Raw genomic sequence first — 12,490 nt, 5'->3', positions numbered from 1 at the left:
ATCGGCCCAGAACAAGGCCCCAAAGCCTGCTACAAGTCTAAAGCATCTTCCAGTGGGGACCCACAGAAAAGAGTCAGAAACAACCAGACAAGCCCGGAAGGAAAAGAGCAAAATCAACATTAAGATAAAAGCTGCCATTGTCACCTCCCCATGGGTCTCACCCACATCTGTGTCACCCAGTCCACGACCAAAAGACAAGCGCAGCTTCTTCACGTGTCTCTAGGCTCCATGTGCCTCCTCCAGGTCTCCTGGCTCCATCCTGCTTCTTCCTTCCTCAGTCTCTTCTTCTGCTTTTCTTCTTCCTGCTCAGCTCCACCCTCCCTTGGGTGGGGCAGGGAACCTCCCCCTTTCCTGGGGACCACCCTGTTACACTACTTAGATGGTATCTTAATCTGAATCCAAAATTATGGAAATAGAATGGCTAATGAAAAACCAAGGGCACTCTTTTGTCTCTCATTCATCGGAAATGCTTTTCCTGCCTTCTTATATTGGTACCATGAAACAAGTTCTCTTTGCTGTATAGCAAATGAATAGTTTCAATGAAAAACCTTAATGTTTATAATTTATCTGTTCACTACAACTCTTGCCTACTTTCTGGGTATTTACAGCCCTTCAGCTAAGAATGGCTTTTACATTTTTAAATGGTTAAAAATACTGAATAGAAGGATAATATTTCATGATATATGAAAATTAAATGAAATTCACATGTCTATAAAATATCTTTGGGACACAGCCAAATGTAGTCATTTAGATAATACTTATAGTTACTTTTATACCACATCTACAAAGTTGAGTAGTTTCAGCAGAGACTGCATCACCCGCCAAGCCAAAAATACTCACTATCTGGTCCTTTTGAGGGAAAGTTTGTTGACCCCTGACCTATAGAAAGGCTCCTCTACTGCTCTGTGATCTATGAAGTAGTTTTTATTATACATAATCGCACTATTGAACCACTCAGCTTAATTCACAAAACATCTAATGTGAATGATTACATAAGCATCTTTACATCTGTTGTGTCCTTGCTTCTTCACATACTATAACCTAGCAGAGTAAATACTCAACAAATAGTTGAATGCATGGGTTAATATATACACAGAACTGATACACACATACATACATACATACATACATACATACATATATGAAGGTTCCCCTAAAGAAACTATCCCAGAGAGAGAGCTGTAGAAAACCATTTTGGTTTCAACCTGCAGTTTCTACATATTGCCCTGTAGTGACTTCCCTTTAAGGAGATTCATATCTAATCCTAAGTACAATTCTGATTTATTTGCAATGAAAGCTTAACTCTGACCCGTGGCAAAATTACTAAATAAGGAACTGAGGGAAGTGAAGGTAAAGTGTCTGTCTACCATCCTCTACCCCTGTTCCCTTTTGCCCAGAGGCCACAAATGCACCTCCTATAACAAAGTGTCCAGAATTCTTGAATCTAATTATTGCCTGAGCAGTAATCGAATTAAATCACTCTGTCCTTGGAGTTCTCACAGACTGTGTGTGACTTTGTGCTTTCTTCCTTTAGTTTATTTTCTTTTCCTTTCGTTTCTTTAGTTGTTTTTTTTTTTTCCCCCCTAGGAAACAACAGCGGAAGGATGGTTGTAACAAAGGAAGTTACTTTTTGATTAAATTTTGCATTATTACTGGCAGCAAAATTTCTTAGAATACCCAAGTAATGTGGTTTTCAGATATTGACAGGACAAAAAGAAGTTATTTCTCTTTAATGTTAGTTTGAAAAGGGAAGGCACTTGACTTGTATACAATTCAGTAAGTGGTAACAGTGTAAAGAAAAGCAAACAGGCCAAGCTTTCAGATCTTGTGGCAGAGAAGGAGGAGGGGAGAAGCTTATAGGAAGCCAGCTGAGATTGGAAAGGAACCATGCCTATTCTCACGGTCTGATCTGCTGAAATCTTTGTTTTTACCCATCTTCTTGCCATCCTTATCCTAAACACGTTGCTATAAATCCCTGTGCTTCCAGGGCCTGTAGTCAATAATACGGAGCCACATCTATCTGAACTTCAGTCCTCACTGCCAAAAATCAATAGATTAGGGAGGTTAGGAGTAAAGGGAGTCCTCTTATCCCATAACTGAGACTGAGTCAATGAGAGCGTGTTGCTGGAATTTCACCCAAGCACTATGACCTCATTTATCTCATAAAAAAAAATATGACGGTCTGTGCACAAGTAAAGACATGAATGCCCCTGAAATCTCGCGTGTACTGCCAACACCACCTTACCTATGCATTAGGAACTTTATAGGTTAACCCTAACCATCATTTATAGTATTGTTGCTATAGTAAAATTAATTCCAACACTTCTAAAACTTGGAGGTTCTAAATATTCTTGGGTTGTGCTCCCTCAGCTGGTAGGTTCTCCATCCAGAAGCAAAACTGTTTTTTAAACATTATAAAAACTGTTTATTAGGGCCTACCCTGGTGGCGCAGGTGGTTGAGTGCCACTCTGTGAAGCTGTCTGCAGCCTCTGCAGCGCCATTTCTATCCTGGCCAGCCATCGAGGGTCCCACATGGCGCGGCAGACCTCTCCTGTCTCGCCCTCTGCTCCCCTCAGCAGTGTATTTCGTCAGTCTGCCTGTTCTGTTCCCAACTCTGTCTTTGGTGAATTCTCTCACCCTCCTGCGCATCTGGCCTGTACCCCGGTTCTTGTATAAAATAAATAAAAATCTTTTAAAAAAAAAAACCCGTTTATTAAACACTTTCTCTATATCATAGGTATTTTATTTATCTCCTTTAAAGCTCAGCAACACTACAGGGGTTGCATCTCTGTTTTGCAAAGGAAAAAAACCTGAACTCAAAGAGATTAGATAACTTGCCCAAGGTCACATTAGATCTAGGTTATAGCTCCACCCAAGAATTTGAACTCAGCTCTCTTGCGCTGTAGAGATCCTCTAAATGTTTTTCAAAGTTTCTTGACTCTCAGGGTGAATAAAACCAGAACCTACCATCCATCTATAACTGGCAAGATGAGAAGAAACGGGAAGTAGGTTTGTAACAGGGTGGTCCCCAGGAAAGGGGGAGGTTCGAGGTTCCCTGCCCCACCCAAGGGAGGGTGGAGCTGAGCAGGAAGAGGAGAACCTGCAGAAGAGACTGAGGAAGGAGCAGGATGGAGCCAGAAGGAGACCTGGAGGAGGCGCATGGAGCCTAGAGACACGTAAAGAAACTGCTTGTCTTTTGGTCGTGGACTGGGTGACACAGATGTGGGTGAGACCCGTGGGGAGGTGACAATGGCAGCTTTTATCTTGATGTTGATTTTGCTCTTTTCCTTCCGGGCTTGTTTGGTTGTTTGTGATCCTTTTCTGTGGGTCCCCACTGGAAGATGCTTTAGACTTGTGGCAGGGTTTGGGGCTTTGCTCTGGGCCAATCCCATTTGGATGGACTTTTACCCACAAGGGGACGGGTAACTTTGGGTGCTTCATTTAGAAACTAGACTCTTTGCCTTACCTGTATTGTTTCCTAGTTTTATTAAAGTTCCTTCCCATTAAAGTCTCATATGTTTTGTGTTGATGCGGCGGATGGCAGAACCCATTTAGAATAGGCAGGTTTGCGGGGTTTGGGCTGCCCCTCTCCCTGTCCTATAACAGATTGACTTTTCTAAGCTGGGTCTTCTGTGAAACTCTGGTAGAAAGAATTATATTCCTAAAACATTTTTCTCCTCTCTCAAGATCAAAGGAAAGCTTGCCCCCTCACTTTTATCCACTCCAAACTATAAAGGCCAGTCTTTGTGGAAAGGTAAAGTAAATATCCCCAACCCAAAAACTCCTTGATCCTCAGCCAGTTAGGTAGATTTTCACTTGGTTAAGGCTAATACTTTTAAGAAAGTCATAGAACTGTTGTAGAGCAACCCCGATACAAAACGGGGTGCCTGACTGTGGGTCCTCACCCGCGCGCTTAAAAGGACTTATGAATGTTCTACTGCAGGCACACGTGAAAGGTTAATAAAAGGTTTATTTACAAGGGAAGGGGAAATGAGGAAATGTACAGCTCTGGGAGAAAAGTGGGAGACAAAGTTTTAAATGAGTCCTACCCGATCCGCCGATCAGGAATCCCAAAATGGCGCTCTCAGAGTTGGCCGCCAGCCAGGAGCAGTGAAGCCAGGAGGCGAGCGATCGCGAGCCAGAGAGCCCAAGGCCCACGTGTTTGGTTTTTTATATCCAACCTGGCTGCCCAACTCCACCCTCAGGTCCCAGCCACCCTCCCTTGGTGGTGATGGGATTTGTCTTTCCCAGAGTCTTGATGGCTTTAGTCTGGAGTGGGGGTGGAGTCCACAAAGCCTGTATGGGATTAACTCAGGACATCACTTCCCCCTAACAGAACTAACCATATAATCACACTTGTCAGTGAGACTTAAAGTACATTGTGTCTCTGCTCATGACTATTAAAGTTTTTGTTAGGGGGATAGAGAAATCAAGTGATGTAATTTTGAACAGGAAAGGAGAAATTATGTAGAAGACAGTAGCAGGGAGTTTGTTAAGTCAGGAGCAACTTGATGGTAATAGGCTCTGGGACAGGAATGAAGTGGAAAGTCTCCCAATCAAATTTCCAGTAATTTAGTTGGTGATTATTGATTCCAAAGTTTTATGACAAGGCAAAAGACCTAGAATAGCCATAACAATATTAAAGGAGAACAAAGTTAGAAAACTGACACTCCCTGAATGCAAGACTTACTATAAAATTACAGTTATTAAGACAGTGTGGAGTTGGCAAAGAAATAGACATAAAGATCAATGGAACAGAATTGAATTTCCAGATCCACAAAAAGATAGTTAACTGATCCTTGGCAGAGAGATTAAAGTAATACAATTAAACAAAGATAGTCATTTTTTTAAAGATTTATTTATTTTATGCATACAAGAACTGAGGGACAGGCCAGAGGTGAGGGAGGTGAGAGGATTCACCAGAGAGAGTGGGGAACAGAATAGGCAGACGGACTGAAATACACTGCTGAGAGAGGAACAGTGGGCAAGGCAGGAGAGGTCTGCTGTGCCATGTGGGTTGCTCCCTGGCTGGCTGGGAATTGAATTCATGCTGCAGTGGCTGCAGATAGCATCAAAGTGCTGTACTTAATGCCTTGTGACACCAGGGAGGCCCCAAATAGTCATTTTAACAAATGGTCCTGGTGAAATTGGGTAGCCACATGCAAAACAAAAAAAGAAAGTAAGAAATCTAGACACAGACCTTATATCCTTCAGAAAAAGTAACTCAAAATGAGTCATGGGCTTCCCTCGTGGCGCAAGGGGTTAAGACACAGCCTAAGAGGCTATTCTCAGCCACTGCAGCACTAGTTCAATCCCTCCAGGGAGCTACCTACATGGCACAGCAGATCTCTCCTAACTTGCCCGCTGCTCCCCTCAGCAGTGTATTTCAGTGGATCTGCCTGTTCTGTTCCCCACTCTGTCTCTGGTGAGTCCTCTCACCCCCCACACCTCTGGCCTGTGCCCCAGTTCTTGCATATATAGATAAATAAATATTAAAAAAAAAAAAGAATCACGGACCTAAACGGCAAAACTGTAAAACTTCTAGCTGATAGCGTAGTAGAAACCTAGATGACCTTGGGAATGGCAAAATTTCTGTACCTATAACACCAAAGGATGATCCATGGAAGAAATAGTAAAAGTTAGTCTTCAATTAAAATTCTGCTCTGTGAAAGATAATGTCAAGAGAATTAGAAGACAGCCCATAGCCTGGGACAAAAGATTTACAAAATAAATCTCATAAAAGACTCTTATACAAAACGTACAGACACACACACTTAAACTTTTAAAACTCAACAAGAAGAAATCAAAATAAGCTGAGTTTAAAATAGAACAAACACCTTAGCAGACACCTCAGCAAAGATAGACAGATGGCAAATAAGCACATGAAAAGATGATCCACATCACATGTCATCAGAGAAAAATGAAAATTAAATGAATTACTGCTACACTTCTATTATAATGGCCAAATCTGGACCACTGACAAACTAGAGCTGGCAAGAATGTGGAATAACAAACTGTTATTTCTTGTAGGTAGGAATGCAAGATGATGGTCTTATTGGAAGACATTTTGGTGATTTCTTACTAAACTAAATACACATTTACCACTGTGATCCTGCAGTCACAGTATTTACCCAAAGGAGTTGATAACTGATGCCCACGCAAAAACCTGCACCTAAATGTTTATAGCAATGCATTTATGATTGCAAAATCTTAGAAACAATCAACTTGTCCTTCAGTAATGGTACAATGAACTTTTATTTAGCACTAAAAGAAATGAGCTATTAGGCTATGATGAGCATGGAAGAATCTTATATGCATAGTACTTAGTGAAAGAAGACAATCTGAAAAGGTTACATGCTGTAGGATCCAACTATATATAAATCTGTAAAAAGCAAAACTATGGAGATAATATAAAGGTCAGGGATTGGGGTGGGGGACAAATAGGTGGGATACAGAGGCTTTTTAAAGGAGCTGCAAAAATACTCTGTATGATACTGCAATGATGGATACATGTCATAAAATTATCCAAATATGCAGACTGTACAACACCATATAGTAGCTAGGGATGAAGTCTCAGGTAAACTGTGAACTTTGATTATAATGTGTCAATCTAGGTGCATCAGATGTAACAAAAGCTTTACTCTCATGGGGGATGTTGACAATGGGGAAGTTATGCCTATATGCAGGCAGTGATATTTGGAAAATCTTCTGTACCTTCTTCCTAATTTTGCTGTAAACCTGAAACTTCTCTAAAAAAAAAAAATCAAATACTTAAAAAAAAAAAGAGGGACTGTGATTTGGGAAATCACCAGAGCGTACCATTTTCCCTTAATAGAAGACGTGAGAAGAGATAGGGGATATAAGTTAATGAATAGAAACTTAAGGAATGTTTCTCAAAATGGGAAATATGTGAAGGAATAATAACAAAAGACTGATATGTTATGATAGCTTAGGAAGCAGAAAGTATGTGCAAAGAAAGAAAAAGGTGTTTTGTTTAGTCAACTGTATATTAAACAAAGCTTGTCAGGAAGTATGTCCTCACTCATGTATGTATTATGGAATAACTGATTAGACAGAACACAACATTTTCCAGGAAAAGAAACTGCCAGTCTCTTTTCTGCATAGAATAACATAACAAGTGCCCTTGAAGCATTCGGTGTCTCACTAAGAGTCATTTGAGTGACTCCTTTACTTAAGCAATATAAACTGAGACTGTTTCTGCAAAAGATGGGATCAAGAGGCCGGGTCACACACTGTCCACCAATATCTAAGTAACAAATATATATGTATTTATTTTTTATTTCTTGTGCAGAAGAACCGGGGTGCGGTCAGAGGGATGGGGGTGAGAGAAGTGGGGAACAGAACAGGCAGACTGACTGAAATACACTGCTGAGGGGAGCAGCGGGTGAGACAGGAGAGATCTGCTGTGCCATGTAAGTCAGCTCCCTGACCGGGGATTGAACTCAGGCTGTTGCTGTAATAGTGCTGAGACTTAACCCATAGGCTACAAGGGAGGCCGTATGTGTATTTTTTTTTTAATTTAATCAAACAGGAGATCTTTATTCTGTGTTTCATGTCATCTCAGATATAGTAGAACTTTTACTTTTAAATTAAACTTCATGAAGTTTAATTTAAAACTGGCCTTTCCCAGCTGAATAGAAGTCTGGCCAAAAAAATTCTTAGATTGGTCTAATTAATGTATTTTATTTTAAAAGAGCAAAATGTTGTCAATAACAACCAAGGTGAGAAAGGATCACAACAACCTCCTGAAAGAAACCAGAAAAAGTGATGACCAACTACAATAAAGCAGAAGATTCCTCTGAGCTATGGTATGATCCTGCTTGCTTCTCCCAGGCTCAATTCTTGAAAAGGAAATGCAAATCAAAAGTATTTTCACAGGGCCTTCCCTGGTGGTGCAGGCGGTTGAGCACCGCCCTGTGAAGCTGTCCACAGCCTCTGCAGCACCCGTTCGATCCCGGCCGGCCAGCAAGGGTCCCACTTGGCACAACAGACCTCTCCTGTTGCGCCCGCTGCTCCCCTCAGCAGTGTATTCATCAGTCTGCCTGTTCTGTTCCCCGCTCTGTCTCTGGTGAATCCTCTCACCCTCCCGCACACATCTGGCCTATACCCTGGTTCTTGTATAAAATAAATAATCTTTAAAAAAAAGTATTCTCGGGTCTCCCCGGTGGCGCAGCGGTTGAGCGCTGGGTTGCGAAGCTGCCCGCAGCCTCTGCGGCGCCGGTTCAATCCCCGGCTGCTCCACGGCCACCGGAGGAGGGTCCCACATGGCGCGCAGACCTCTCCGGGCGCCCGCTGCTCCCCTCAGCAGTGTACTTCGGTCCTTCTGCCTGTTCTGCTCCCCGCTCTGGCTCTGGTGAATTCTCTCACCCTCCCGCGCTTCTGACTGTACCCAGTGCATGTATAAACAAACAAGCAAACAAATAAATAAATAAAACATGCCTCTATTAAAAAATAAAAAAATAAAAAGTATTCTCTCTGGCTTATTTCGCTGAGCATGATCCCTTCCAGTGCCATCCATGTTGATGCAAATTGCATGTGTTTATCTTTTTTGAATGCTGAGTAATATTCCATGGTGTATATGTACCACATCTTCTTGATCCAGTCATCTATTTTTGGACATTTGGGTTGTTTCCAAAGCTTAGCTATTGTAAATAGTGCTGCTATAAACATAGGGGTGCAGGTGCTCTTTGAAAGAAAAAGAAAAATACCGGATGGTCTCACTCATAGCAGGAATCTAGAAAACTTAAATAAGGGACCAGGAAAAAGAATAACCATAAGAAAGAAAATATCAAAATCAACAAGTAACTATGAACAAGAGACACTCTATGGGGGGTGGGGGGCGGGGAAAGGAGGGCTTGGGGTAAAAATAAGGGGGTTGTAATTGTATGGGGAATATAAAAATAAAATTTAAATTAAAAAAAAGTATTCTCACAAATAGTCCCAAATTTACAAAGAAGTTAACTAAATATATCCTTATTTTTTCTCTATCTGAGGAGGTAAGGAGTCAATGCTAAGGCAAGACAGATGATAAGAGAAATAAGCAACTGCAAGCTGACTGCCTCTCATTGATGTATTCATAGGCTCCAGGGCCCTACCTTGAATTTGGGAATGGCAGTGTTGGTTCCCATAAAAATAGCATTGCAAGCCTGGTTGGCATCAGAGTGTACATTAAAAGTAAGTTATATAAATCTACAAAATCCCCAAAGTGGTATATGGTTATCAAGTTCAGTAGCTTAGCTGCCATGGACATACTGAAAAGAAATGTGAACAATGCAATCATTATCATTGTTAACTTTAATTGACTATTTAGTAAACCAAGTATTATCCTAAGTTGTTTACATTACTGCTTCTTTCACTCATATCAGCTTTCTAAAAACCCTTACTCCTATAGTTGAAACTTCTAAACATTCAAATGGCTACAATACCTTTCCCTGTGTTCTGGAAGAACTCTGCCATGTTGTGGGTATAGATGATTTCCATTATAGTTTCTAATTCTAATACATCCATGGAGAGAGAACTCCACATTGCAAATAGTGTATTGATTAAGGCCCATCTATCTGAATCAATAATGAATTTTCTGTAAATATGGTCTACTGCTTTCTGAACCTCAAGAACTATAGATAGATAAAAGCAATGCCTTTTTGCTACATATATTTCTTAAAAAAAAAAAAAACCCTCATCTTCAAATATGTGTTTTTCAGAAATGAAAAATGTTAAAAATATAAGATGGTACTTTATGTCTTTCTAACTTTCTCTTGTAGATATTGTAATTTGGTGTTGAACACATCTGTTTGGTTAATAGTCATGCTGGAAAAATTTTTATTCTGGAAAGGAGGAAAGATTTGAGTTTGTCATAATAGAGTGTAAATGGAGACAAATACTGTTTAACAGTTGGGTTAACTAAGAAAATGGCATAAAGTAGTAGAAATAGGAAAAAAAAAAGTAGCAGAACAACACATTGGAGTAGGTAAAGCTAAGGCAGGTTTCAAGGTTTGAGTCTGAAGTGATCACAAATGCATCCACAGAAGATAGTTGGAGAGATGGGATTGTAATAATTACAGCCTGGAAATACAAAATTGAGCAATAGACATTTATTGTTAGGGGTTTATCCTCAGGAAAGATTTCCAAGGAAGAGAGAGTGAAGACAGGAAACAGTGGAGAACCAAGAGTTAAAACTTAGTGACTCCCAAATAGTCAGTAGACTATTGGGACTAATGTCATCAGACAGATGGGAGGGAAATGAACAACCAATAAGAGCAGCTTTAAGAAATCTGTTGCTAGGTGTGTGGGGGGTGAGAGGGGTTGGGTGGGGAGGTATGCTTTGAGGCCAGGAAGACAGCACTGAGTTTGCAGTTTTAGGAGCCCATTGGTAACCTTCAAGAATGCCCAATAAGGACATACAGAGGCATTCGCTGGTAGCAACATTTATAAATTATCCTTGCCATTGCTTTTCCTCAAGTTACTGAAAGTGAAAAACTATGAAGAAAATTATCCTACTCTGAGGAATTAGCTTACCATGAGAGACTCATAGCTTCAGCCAAGCCTTGCCTTCGACATGAACACTGAGAGATCTTGATGAGATCAAGGCTGATTTCCTGCCTTTCTTCTTCTGTCCCTCCTTCCTCTTTTTCTCTCTACCCTTCTCCCTTCCTTCCATTTATTTTTCTCCTTCCCTTCTTTCCTTCCATATTCATTTTAAAATGTGTTTGTTGGTTGCTTTCGTTTTGGGGGATTAAGTTTTTTAATGTCGCTGGTATCAGGAGGCTCTGGCAGGGAAAAGTGCTGACTAGAAAAATTCCTTTACTACAATAGATGAAAGGCAGATGGTTTCCTTGGCCTCTACCAGAGAACAAGTCCTTTCTAGTAGTGACTGTGGACCACAGTTCTGAAGAGTCTAATTAGTTTGCTTCTCTGACCCTGATTGCTACCTTTAAAAGAGGCTGTAAAGTCTGTTCAGTCTCCTAAACTGGCCAAGCCCTGCCACCCGGGTGTAGTCAGCAGTCTTGCCTTGCCCAGACCTCTTACTTTCTGACCACACTGCTCAGCTTAACCCCATTCATGTCACACCCTGCTGCTTGGCCTCCTTTACAAAGGCCCACCTAAGACCTAGTTTCTTTCTTTCTTTTTTTCCTAAGATTTATTTTTATTTATTTATGCATATAAGAAATGGGGTGTAGGCCAAAGGTGGGAGGTGAGGGGATTCACCAGAGACAGTGGGAAGCAGAACAAGCAGATCTACTGAAATACACTGCTGAGGGGAGCAGCAGGTGAGACAGGAGAGGTAGGTCTGCTGAGTCATGTGGGTCAGCTCCCTGGCCTGGGATCGAATTCATGCTGCAGTGGTTGGTGAAAGCTTGATCACACTGAGACTTTAACTCCTGTGCCACCAGGGAGGCCCTTAGAGCTAGTTTCTTACACTGAGGAAAAGACATTAAAGATTATCGATGGAGCAAAGACCAAGGATATAAGGAATCATATGTGGAAGGGTTAGACTGCGAAGTGGTAAGTATAGAAATAGAGACCTTCAGCTAGAGAGCCTTGGGATGGAGTAGGAAAGGTTATACTTGCTGGTCTTCATCATTTCTGAAAAGTAGGTCACAAATCCTTTTTAAAGAGGGAATATGAATGATATATGAATTATGCATCGATAAAGCTGTAAAAAGGGGAGTGACAGCAAGTTTTATGAATGGAAATGTAGTGCTCAAGGCGCATTCCACTTAAACACAGGAATCAAAATGAAAAAAGGGGAATGAGTGTAACAGATGGAATAGCATTAGAAAAGTATTGTCTTTAAAAGTCACATTCAGGGCCTCCCTGGTGGCACAGAGGGTTCAGCGCAGCACTGTGAAGCTGTCCGCAATAGCCTCTCTAGTGTGGGTTCGATCCCCACTGGCCAGGGAGCAGACCTCTCCTGTTTTGCCCACTGCTCCCCTCAGCAGTATATTTCCATCCATCTTCCTGTTCTGCTCCCCACTCTGTCTCTGGTGAATCCTCACACCCTTCCGCGCCTCTGTCTTATATCCCAGTGCTTGTATAAACAAATAAATATTTTTCAAAAATGTATAAAATAAATAAATAAATAAAAGTCACATTCATATAAGCAGGCAGTTCCTCCTGGTTGGGGTACTCTAATGGTGTTTCTGTGTAGAGTGACTGTAGTGGTCTATGTGTTCTACTCTTTCTTTCTTATTTGAATATTTACATTACTCCAAAGGTTCAGCCTGTTCAACTTCAGTCAGCTTCAACTAGCAGTCATTCCAGGGCAGGAACAAATAGAACATAACCTTCTGTTTCCTAGTCAACAAATGCAAGCATGATGGATGCTCTCTAATGCAGAAATAAAAATGATATGGGATATTTTAGGCTGTACCTAACATGCATGTTGCCAGCAATGACTTAAAAAGTAAAGATATACAATTGTGTCATACAACAAAGAGCGTTCAGGATGATTCAGTTGAATGTGGACCTT

The sequence above is a fragment of the Talpa europaea genome, assembly GCF_964194135.1.
Source record: "Talpa europaea genome assembly, chromosome: 13".
Classification (NCBI taxonomy): Eukaryota; Metazoa; Chordata; class Mammalia; order Eulipotyphla; family Talpidae; genus Talpa; species Talpa europaea.
Note: the sequence above shows the minus strand (reverse complement) of the source record.